Here is a 10807-nt window from a genome sequence, read left to right as displayed (position 1 = left end):
CGCGGCCTTGGGAGGGAGTTCACTGTGGCTTCCATCTCTGATGGAACGCACACCACAGAACCGTGTACGGCTCTTTGCCGTCCTTTGGGCAACGCAACAATCTTTGCAAAAGGGATGATTTTTGCAATTAGCTGTCGTTCAAGTACATTTAATTCCGACAGCTCTTCGGGAATGGGTGCCAGTGCCAAGTTATTTGCCACCGCCTGGGGTGGCATGCCACCTCTGAACAGATGGTTGTCACAGGTATGACAAATCCACTCCTGCATCCGTTCTTGAGCAACGGTACATGGGGCGGGGAAACTACAAGTGTGAACAAACTGGCCTGTCAAGCACGCAAACGCCACATCAACATCTTTGGTGTATCTGGCTCGTTTGCAATGCTTTACTTGATTGGGGAAAAGCGCACGGTGGCACACTGTGCAGATATACGTCGGCCCATGCCGAACCCTTTCCCGGAAAGAAGCGATGGTGGCTTCCATTTCTGGATCTACGAGTGCCTGCTTCATTTCCACAGAGACGTCTACTACACCGTTTGCCTGACCCTGCTCAATTTCCTGACACTGGGGAATGATGTGACTATATTTCCTTATTATTTTCACAGCACAATTTAACTTGTGGCGAATACGTTTTAGCACGTTTGAATCACGCCTGTCCTCTTTGTTTTGTAAACAGCGCCTAATATGAGAGAGCCTGAAAGCTGAATCTTTTTGGTACCTTTCTCGCATGTAAATTTTTCTGTTGACTCTGAAAAGATATATCCTTTTTGTACCTCTCTCGCAAGTAATGTTTTCGTTGACTTTGAAAAGAAAGGTCTTTTCTGTACCTCTCTCGCAAGTATCGTTTTCGTTGACTTTGAAAAGAAAGGTCTTTTTCGTACCTCTCTCGCCAGTATCGTTTTTGTTTACTTTGAAAATAAAGGTAATTTTTGTACCTCTCTCGCAAGTATTGTTTTTGTTTACTTTGAAAAGAAAGGTCATTTCTGTATTTATCTCTTATGTACCTTTTCATCAATATCTTCCGCTTTTGCTGAAAAGCAAGATCGTGTTGGTATTTATCAATCAGATATTGCTGCCGTTTTGCCTTAAAAGCAGAATCACTGTTGTATCTATTCTTCTGATAGAGCTTCTTTTTTCCTTAAAGCATAGATCACTGTGATATTTAGAATTAGATGTAATTGAAAGTTTTCTTTGGCACTTACGAATGGGTTGACGTTCTCTATATAAATGTTTTGCACGCTGACTTTTACTCCATTTAGAAAGATCTATATTAACATGCAGCAGTTTGAGTCCTTGCTGAGGTTCCGGAATATTTTGACTCTCATTAATTTGACTTGCTTGGCTATTTGGCTCAACATGTACCGCACTATGTAGCTCTTGATTTGGTACAATACCGATCACAAGTTGTATCGCTTTACTTGGGGATTCACCTAATTCAATTAGTAGCTCTTCATTTGCCTTTGATATGGTTGTAGTAGAATCCCGATGCGTCTTAATGGAACTGCCATCAATATGAAAAGAGACTGGCACAAACTCATAGGTTGCAAACCGGCTATGTCCTTCAAAAAGCTGACGCAAATGCTCAACCAAGCCACACAAGTGAGAAAAAGTCAACATAATTGCAGTTCCGTTTGGGTGTGGCAAGCCCACTTCAGATCTGGAATGTGAATCAAATAACCCAAAGTATCCTGATGTGTCACGGAATACTGCAAAACACTCTGGATTCACAATCAAGAAAGCAAGAGTGACATTTTGTGACAAGCACTCAAGCTGAGCTCCAAGAGACAATCCCAAGTCTCTTTGGGAATGACCGTCATCTATGACATAACCAACGCTGAGCTCATGCATCTGTACATTATAGACATTGGTGTCCGTCATGACTTGTTTTGGCATCTCCTCGACAGTCAAGTGATCATTCCCAAAGTTATGGTCCAAAATCAATTGCTGTTTAGCACCCACGTAAAGAGAGTCCCCGTGTTCAAGCACCCTGTCAAGGTCAAGCGAATTAAACTGTAACCCCTCAGCGTGGAAGGCCAAGAAAGCGAGAGCCATACAAGTACACTGGTGGTTGCGAGAAAAACTTGAGTACCTTTCATCCATCTGTGAATGTGTGGCCCTCACGGATAGCGTGCGTTGAGGAAGTCCCACAGCAGGATCCTGAAATGATTGAAACTATTTTAATTATCTTAAATTCTAACTAATATAATTTTAAACATTTCATATGTTAATGGTTAATGTTGTGAGTATAAAAAAGTTACCTCAGTCCCAGGACGACGGGGGGATGATGGTCTGGAAGGAACCTCCGCAGGGGCTGGCCTTTCCTCTGGCTGAAACGACAAGCAAACAATAATTTTTTAACACACAGCACTTGTGTGAAGGGTCACTAATTTCTGTTTGTGATTTTAAGTAAGACTTCTCAGGGCTGATAAGAATGCAATGCAAACCTGGTGCTCTCTCCGTGTGCTCTTATGGGCTGGCTGCTGTCGTCTGTGCCCTGCGGTGGATAGAGATAGAGAGATATATATTATTAAATATTTTTATTTTTTTTGCTTTTACTGCGAAGCATTGTTACGACAAGAATGGACAATTAACTATACTTTTTTTTTTGTCATGAAGATAGATATGTAAACATAACGGGCAAACAAAATAGGAAAACTGAAATACCTTCTTATCCTTTGGATCCTGGGCAGTCCTCAGGGCTGGAAAGACGAGCTGGAGACAGCTTGTCCATCGCCTCCAACATGGGTGGGCTGAACCAGAGAGGGTTCAATGGGATGTTGCACTGTAAAAAACACAACAAAATAGAAATAGAGAAATGGAATTGTAACATGTGCCATGGTAAAAGGCTGAATGAATCCATGATCACCATCACAAACCTGGAGAGTGCCCATCCACCCAGTGGGCCCACAGGTGACCTCAGAGTCCACAACCGAGCTGCTCTGAAATGACTAGTGACATTATTGCATGTTAGGAGGTTTTCAAAAACATGTTAGGCTTGCGTTTACCTCCTTGGCCTTCCCGACGAGTGTCCAGTCAAAAGGGTTTGAAGGCTGAGGCGCAGTGACCTCACCCTTAACAACCACTTTTGGTCTGAACACTCGAGCTGGTGGCGAACGCTGAGGAGCAGCCGGTGCAGGTGGTGCAGTCCTCTCCATCCGCAGGTTGACGGCAGCCCACAGCAACCGCGCAAGCACCGACATCCCATCGCTGTCACTGAGGTGTACCTTCCAGACATGATCAGAAAAAATATTATACATCTACAAACATACTTTTGATAGGAGGAGCACTAATAAAATGTTTGTTTGTTTTTTGCAGCAACTAATGTACTTACCCCGTCTCTACACCAAGTGAAGATGTGACAGCGGGAAGTGGCCAGCAACAGCGATGGGGCGGCCCAAGTTGTTGCTGGGAGCCAAAATGCAGACCACCTCGGGTGACCGAGGTAAAACAGCATTCAGCACCTCAGCACGCAACTCGGAGGCCCTGGCACCCGGGGTGGACATCACGGCAAACAAGAAACGTCCCTCCGGAATCTTCACAACCCCATCGGCAATGGCTCGCAGGTGGGAGTCACCAACAACCAGGACAAACTGTTACAAAAGAAAAAAAAAAGAAGTAGTAATTGAAAAAAGGAAAGAAGTAATTTAAAAAAAATAGACACAAATGAAGGTTGTTAATTTGTTATAAAGGCAGAGTTGATTATAAAACATACCGTGTTGTCCTGGTTCAGTGCTGGAATGACCAGTTTGTGCCTCCGCCCAGTCACAGCTGAAACTGGCCATTCCCAAACTCTGTGGCGCCAGCCAGTGCCTCTGCCTAAAATGATGCACACACAGAATACCATGTCAAGTCTCAACTTCAATTGCTGACAATGCACAGTACAAGTACATGTTCCACTTTGAGTGTATATGAACCTGCAAAATATTGGAATTGCTTAAAATAATCGATTGTAAAACTGCTGCAAAAGCAATTAAAATTATGACTGACCTGGTACCAGAGCCTTGGCACAAACAGGGGACACCTAAAACATAAAGCATAGACATTACACAATTGTAGGCATGTGCAGTCTGTCAAGGAGGGGAAGCTTGAGGACCCAAATGCGGGAAGACAGGGCGAGGAGGCAGAGGCTCAATCAAAAAGGGGATTTTAATTTCTACAAAACAAAAGGCGAGATCTAAATTGCACGGAAAAACATAACCTGGAGAAAACAAGGCAAAACGGGCAGCATGACATGGGGGGAAAATTCAAGGCAAAAACGGGCAGCATCACAGGGGGAAATACAACAATGACCCGACACAGACAGAGGGGAGACAGCAGACTAAATACACAGACTAACGACACAACAAGACACACGTGGCTGAGGGCACTGATTGGATCACACGAGGAAGGGCAGGATCACACTTAAACAAGACCAAGGGAGACACACAAGGAAAACAGAACCCAAAACATGACAGAACCCCTCCCTCAAGGGACGGCTCCCAAAGGTCCCTAACACAAAAAGGTCCAAAAACAGGGCGGGCGGAGGGGGGCCCGGAGGCGGGAACCTGGCACACCCATCAAGGCCAGTCCGGGGGGCGTCCCGGACGCCAGACGAGGGGAGCCCGGCGGCGCCAGTCCGGAGGGCGCCCCGGACACCACACTGGAGCAAAGAGCGACCACAACGTGCGCCGCCAGACAGGGAGAAGACGGCAGTGGGACGTGCACCTCCTTGGCACGGGGTCTTGGGGCTGCCGCGGCACGGGGTCTTGGGGCTGCCGCGGAGGCGGCAGACGTGGCACGGGGTCTTGGGGCTGCCGCGGAGGCGGCAGACGTGGCACGGGGTCTTGGGGCTGCCGCGGAGGCGGCAGACGTGGCTCGGGGACTTGGAACTGCGGCGGCAGACGTGGCTCGGGGACTTGGAACTGCGGCGGCAGACGTGGCTCGGGGACTTGGAACTGCGGCGGCAGACGTGGCTCGGGGACTTGGAACTGCGGCGGCAGACGTGGCTCGGGGACTTGGAACTGCGGCGGCAGACGTGGCTTGGGGACTTGGAACTGCGGCGGCAGACGTGGCTCGGGGACTTGGAACTGCGGCGGCAGACGTGGCTCGGGGACTTGGAACTGCGGCGGCAGACGTGGCTCGGGGACTTGGAACTGCGGCGGCAGACGTGGCTCGGGGACTTGGAACTGCGGCGGCAGACGTGGCTCGGGGACTTGGAACTGCGGCGGCAGACGTGGCTCGGGGACTTGGAACTGCGGCGGCAGACGTGGCTCGGGGACTTGGAACTGCGGCGGCAGACGTGGCTCGGGGACTTGGAACTGCGGCGGCAGACGTGGCTCGGGGACTTGGAACTGCGGCGGCAGACGTGGCTCGGGGACTTGGAACTGCGGCGGCAGACGTGGCTCGGGGACTTGGAACTGCGGCGGCAGACGTGGCTCGGGGACTTGGAACTGCGGCGGCAGACGTGGTTCGGGGACTTGGAACTGCGGCGGCAGACGTGGTTCGGGAACTTGGAACTGCGGCGGCAGACGTGGTTCGGGGACTGGGAACTGCGGCGGCAGACGTGGTTCGGGGACTGGGAACTGCGGCGGCAGACGTGGTTCGGAGAGTTGAAGGTGCGACAGACGTGGTTCGGGGAGTTGGGGCTGGTGACTCCGAGCGCCACCAGCTGAAGCCCAACGACGCACGACTCCCTCAATCAAGGACGACAGCAGGTCCAATTGGGCGGCCATGGCGTGCTGGAGCTCCTCATGGCGTGACAGGCGCGCCTCCTGATTCCACATCTTGGCTTTCAGCGCTCCCGCTGGGTCCTTCTCGGGTCGGGTCATTCTGTCAAGGAGGGGAAGCTTGAGGACCCAAATGCGGGAAGACAGGGCGAGGAGGCAGAGGCTCAATCAAAAAGGGGATTTTAATTTCTACAAAACAAAAGGTGAGATCTAAATTGCACGGAAAAACATAATATGGAGAAAACAAGGCAAAACGGGCAGCATGACATGGGGGGAAAATTCAAGGCAAAAACGGGCAGCATCACAGGGGGAAATACAACAATGACTCGACACAGACAGAGGGGAGACAGCAGACTAAATACACAGACTAACGACACAACAAGACACACCTGGGGCAAGACACAAGTGGCTGAGGGCACTGATTGGATCACACGAGGAAGGGCAGGATCACACTTAAACAAGACCAAGGGAGACACACAAGGAAAACAGAACCCAAAACATGACAGTCACCATAATATAGAGTAAAAAGCAAACATAGGTTGTAATGGTTAAATTAGTTTCAATTAAAATTGACCAGGTATTTTGTACATACAAGTGATGTTAATTCAGGCCAGGTTTATTAATGAAATTCTTAATCACAAAAGAGATTCAAGGACTTAACTGATACTTTTGTTTGTGTCTGAAATACAGTCACAATTGCTCAATTTTGCTAGAATTTTCTGATCAAATACATGAGCAGAAAGGCAGCAGATTGTACCAGATTAGATTATAATATAAAGGAAGTATATAGAAATATGTTTTTGACAAAACAATGACATATACTGTTTAGATAGACATGAAGTCTAAAACAAAACATTAGTTGTTAAATATAACCGTCTTAGTTATTATTATTTACATCTGGTCTATGTAATTTAAAAGAAACCATGTGAAATATCTGTGTCCGGGCTCGGCATCTCACAAATTTGTGATCAATGTTAGTGAGTTTATTTTTGACATCAGTAAAAATTTTGAAATCTTGTAGAAAACAGACTTCATCACAATTAAATTCAGAATTAGTTTGACATGAATAAAGCAATGCACAAATATCGCTCAGTCATACACTCTATATTTGTCAAACTATGCCCTGGTGAAGACAATCTTGTGTTGAAACATGTTGGTAGTCCATTTTTAATAAAGGATTTTTTTACATTACTATTGAGTGTCTTGAATACACAGACTGCTTTTTACATAAGCATTTTAGCATTTTTTTCTGCTTGACTATATTTGTAGCCGGAAATAATGTGTATTGCACATTAACAAAGTTAATTGCATTTTGCCTGCTGTGGAACATACCTGGTGGGCAGCCACAGTAGAGGTATGCGGTGGGGAGCGGGCGTCCACAGTGGCGAGCCGACTGGCTGGAGCTGAAGTTCGGACTCTGGCCTTCTAAATCACATTGCAAATGTTTAGGATATTAAAAAAAAGTGTAATAGTAATAAAAAAATGATAAACTCTTGCTAAAATATGGCGTGAAACTCGTACCTTGTTCACTGGAGACTGCATCGTGGTCCCATCACTGGTGGCAGAGGGTGGGGACCGAGGCTGAAAACAAAATATACAGCACATTGAGGACCTAGCAGTGTGACTCAAAATAACTCAACACAGAATACACCACCGCCAAGTGCAGAATTGAATAGAGGCAAAGTACCTGCTGGGGTGCGATGTTTGGGCTCAGTTCCGGAGCAGCAAGGTCCAGCTTCTTCCATCGGCGCTTGGCTGCCTCGGAACGCTTCCCCTTCCGCGGCATGCTGCTACAGCAACCTTTACTGTAAGCAAAAAGAAAAGAAAAAAAACTTCCCAAGACAAAGTCAAAAGTAAACTGGCAGTAAAAAAAGGAAATCAATTTAAACACAACAAAATAGTAAAGTAATGATATTAGAGTGTTTGTAATGTGCTGTTGAGTGCAAGTTCAGCTGTATTTGCGTTCTAGACTCTGTGATGTAGATCTTATATATGTATTATGTTGTTTGAGGGCAAGATGGAAGCAGGTAGATGAGGTGGAAGTCCAAGGCGGTGCTGAAGGTTTGAAATCCAAGTATCACGGTCAGCAGCTTTCCAATTCGCACAGTGCTCAGCGGATCGCTAAAAGATTCAAGATAAAATTTGTAGTTAATCTCAGATGTGTTTGAAACATTAAAAATGTACATTGAGTCTAATGAGGCAGTGGTGTCATTGTAATAAAAATAAGAAACCGTCATCAATTGAAGTATAGTAACATCACACATTGTATAGTTCATTGATTATAAATAATGGATGGGGTGAGCAGAGCCTTCAATAAATCCTCAACAATAGAAAAAAATGGATCCACTATAGACTTCCTTGTTTACTTATTAACAAAGAAAACGGTATTGTAATAACATTGTTACTTTTTTTTTCTTTTAGATTAATTTCCATGAGGTGAAACGGTTTGGCAAAATGGATGGATATTCTGGATGGCCATGAAAAAAACGATCGCTACAGAAACCAACGGTAATCTTTCAAGGGGGAAAATAAAGGCAGCTTTGACAATTTACAAATGTGTGCTGTAGTCAATCAATGAAGGTCATTTAACAGTGTAAAATACTTCCAAAATCCCTCATCGGCGCCGCTCCGCGACACGGTCGAGCAGGACACGCCACTCAACAACCGACGCCCCCCTCCCCCACCCCCACCACGACGATGACAGACGAGACAAAAGCCTTACTGTATATTGTAGCAACGAGGGCTATACACAATTGAGATTTAGAGCCTACTCAAACTTTTCTTTGTTTTTGTTTTCTTTTACTGCACATTAAAACCTTAAAGTGAGATCTGCTAGCTCTAGCTAGCGCTAGCAGGTGTAGTTAGCATGTAGGCTACCATGTCTAGCACTTAACTTTACCTATCTTGTTAAAACAGCAGCCGGATAACACAACGTTCAAACACATCAAATACGTTTCAATACATCGCCAGTATTAACGTGATGTAGTTTAGGATGGGGGAAAACTTGCAAAATCTCACTTATTTAGCATTATACATCAGACTAAAAATAATTGCCGTGCAACACTTACCTCAGACGAGATGAAATGGGACGAGACCGTCGTCGAGAACCTTCTAAAATAGTCTCATTCATGCGTCTTTAATTGGCCACAGCACAGACAAGCAGAAAACGACCAATCAGGGAAAAGAGATAGGACAACACGAACTCCAACTATCACAAGATGGGTTGCAGCCCGATGGTGAGGTTGGAGCGCGCTGCATCCGAGGAGACCAGTTTAAGGGGGCAACTGCGCTGCGTGCAGCTGCAAGGTTCAATAATGCGGATTGTGTCATACAACACTCGCGGGTTGCGAGTAGGACATACTGCTACATACAGGACAGGCCGTCTGGTGGTGGATGCGCTGCTTGACCAATTGTATGTGTTTTTTGCACATCAACATAAAAAAATAAATACATATATAAAGATAAAAATTGTAATTCAAACATCCACTTTTTTAACCACTAAAAAGAACCAACCATTGTCTAATTCATATCTTTGTTTTCAGTGTTAAGGGAGTGACACATATTTTAATTACTATGCATTTAAAAAAATCTGATTAATCTGTTATTTTAATTTCAGCAATTATCACCTGTATAGGTATATATATAAGTATATTGAACATAAAACAATCTAGTTAAATGAACCTTCCAATTTGAATTTGTTGATTTACACCATTAACCAAATTTTATTAACATCTTACAAATTCCTTTTATATGTCTATGTGTGCCCTGAGGAAACTGTGGAGACAACATGCGCACAGTCACTGTTTGTGCATCTTGAAGAACTCATCAATATTATAAAAGAAAACATTTACTTTAGCAAAGGAAATGGACAATTTTTAGTATTAAATAATAAACCATAATCAGCAAAAAACACAGTAATAGTCACGCTACAAATTTGGAAAATAATCAAATAAAAACATTTTGTGACTGAAAAGTCCTAGCTGTACCTAATCAATTGGCCAAGATGGCCGCCGCCCTGGGCGAGCGGAGTGGCGAGAATCCTGGTCATACCTAATCAATTAGCCAAGATGGCCGCCGCCCTGGGTGGGCGGAGTGGCGAGAATCCAGGGTGTACCTAATTAATTGACCAGAATCCTGGGTGTACCTAATCAATTGGCCAAGATAGTAGTAGTAGTAATAGTATTTGCAATAGTAGTAGTCGTATATAGGCCAAGCCTTGAGTACACCAAGAAAAAAAGGGGCTGAGTTGAGCTCAACAGTGAGAGATGATTGGCTGAGGCAGTTGCTATGCAAAAGTGACAGACCATTCACGCACACACATTTGATTTTAACTTGTTGGGAGACGTCACGCACCCACATTCCATTGATTTTGTATAGGATACGCTCACCTCAAACAAAAGCCTCTCACGACCTAACGGTTGAAGATGCAGATTCCAGAAATGGCTCGTTAGAACGGCAAGGGTTTGGGGAACGCGAGCATGTTCTCAGTTTTTTAATCGGATGAAAAATGACCAACTTAGGAGCAGGTTGAAAACTTATGATTGATCGAAAATGTAGAGGGAAAAACGGCGAAAATAACATTGAAAAGAGATCGAAATAGTCCGACTTCTCCTCGCTTAAAGTGAAAATAAAGGTACTAAATGACACCTTAGCCAAATAAAACTTAGTTTTTCAGAAAGCAGAGGCTTGTGGCTACAAAATGTGCCAATTTGATGTCTAGTGAGCAAAGATTGTGGCCATGGTGACGAGTTGAAGTGAAACTTTTGGAAATATATTTTTTGGTTCCCGTCACTGAAGCCTTAATTAGTCAAACTCTAAATAGGCGACTTTCACCCCTTTGCTCACTGTCTTTGAACCCGCACAGGGGGGGAGCTTTCATTCCTTAATTATTTTTTTTGACACTGAGCTAAAGATGACAAAAATTCCAACAAAATGAGCTAAAATTCATATCGGAGCTAAAATTCATATCGGTCGGTCAACGTATGCGCGCGCAGCGTGTCTTGGAAAAAGGTGTTTGATTGGAGTTGATGTCTTTCGGATTCCCATTCATTCCTATGGGACTTTATTTGGGAGTTTTTTGGGAATAGCGTCGCCATGGTAACTGGG

Source organism: Leptonotus elevatus, chromosome 22, assembly GCF_054856555.1.
Source record: "Leptonotus elevatus isolate MCC_2025b chromosome 22, RoL_Lele_1.0, whole genome shotgun sequence".
In the NCBI taxonomy this organism is placed as follows: Eukaryota; Metazoa; Chordata; class Actinopteri; order Syngnathiformes; family Syngnathidae; genus Leptonotus; species Leptonotus elevatus.
Note: the sequence above shows the minus strand (reverse complement) of the source record.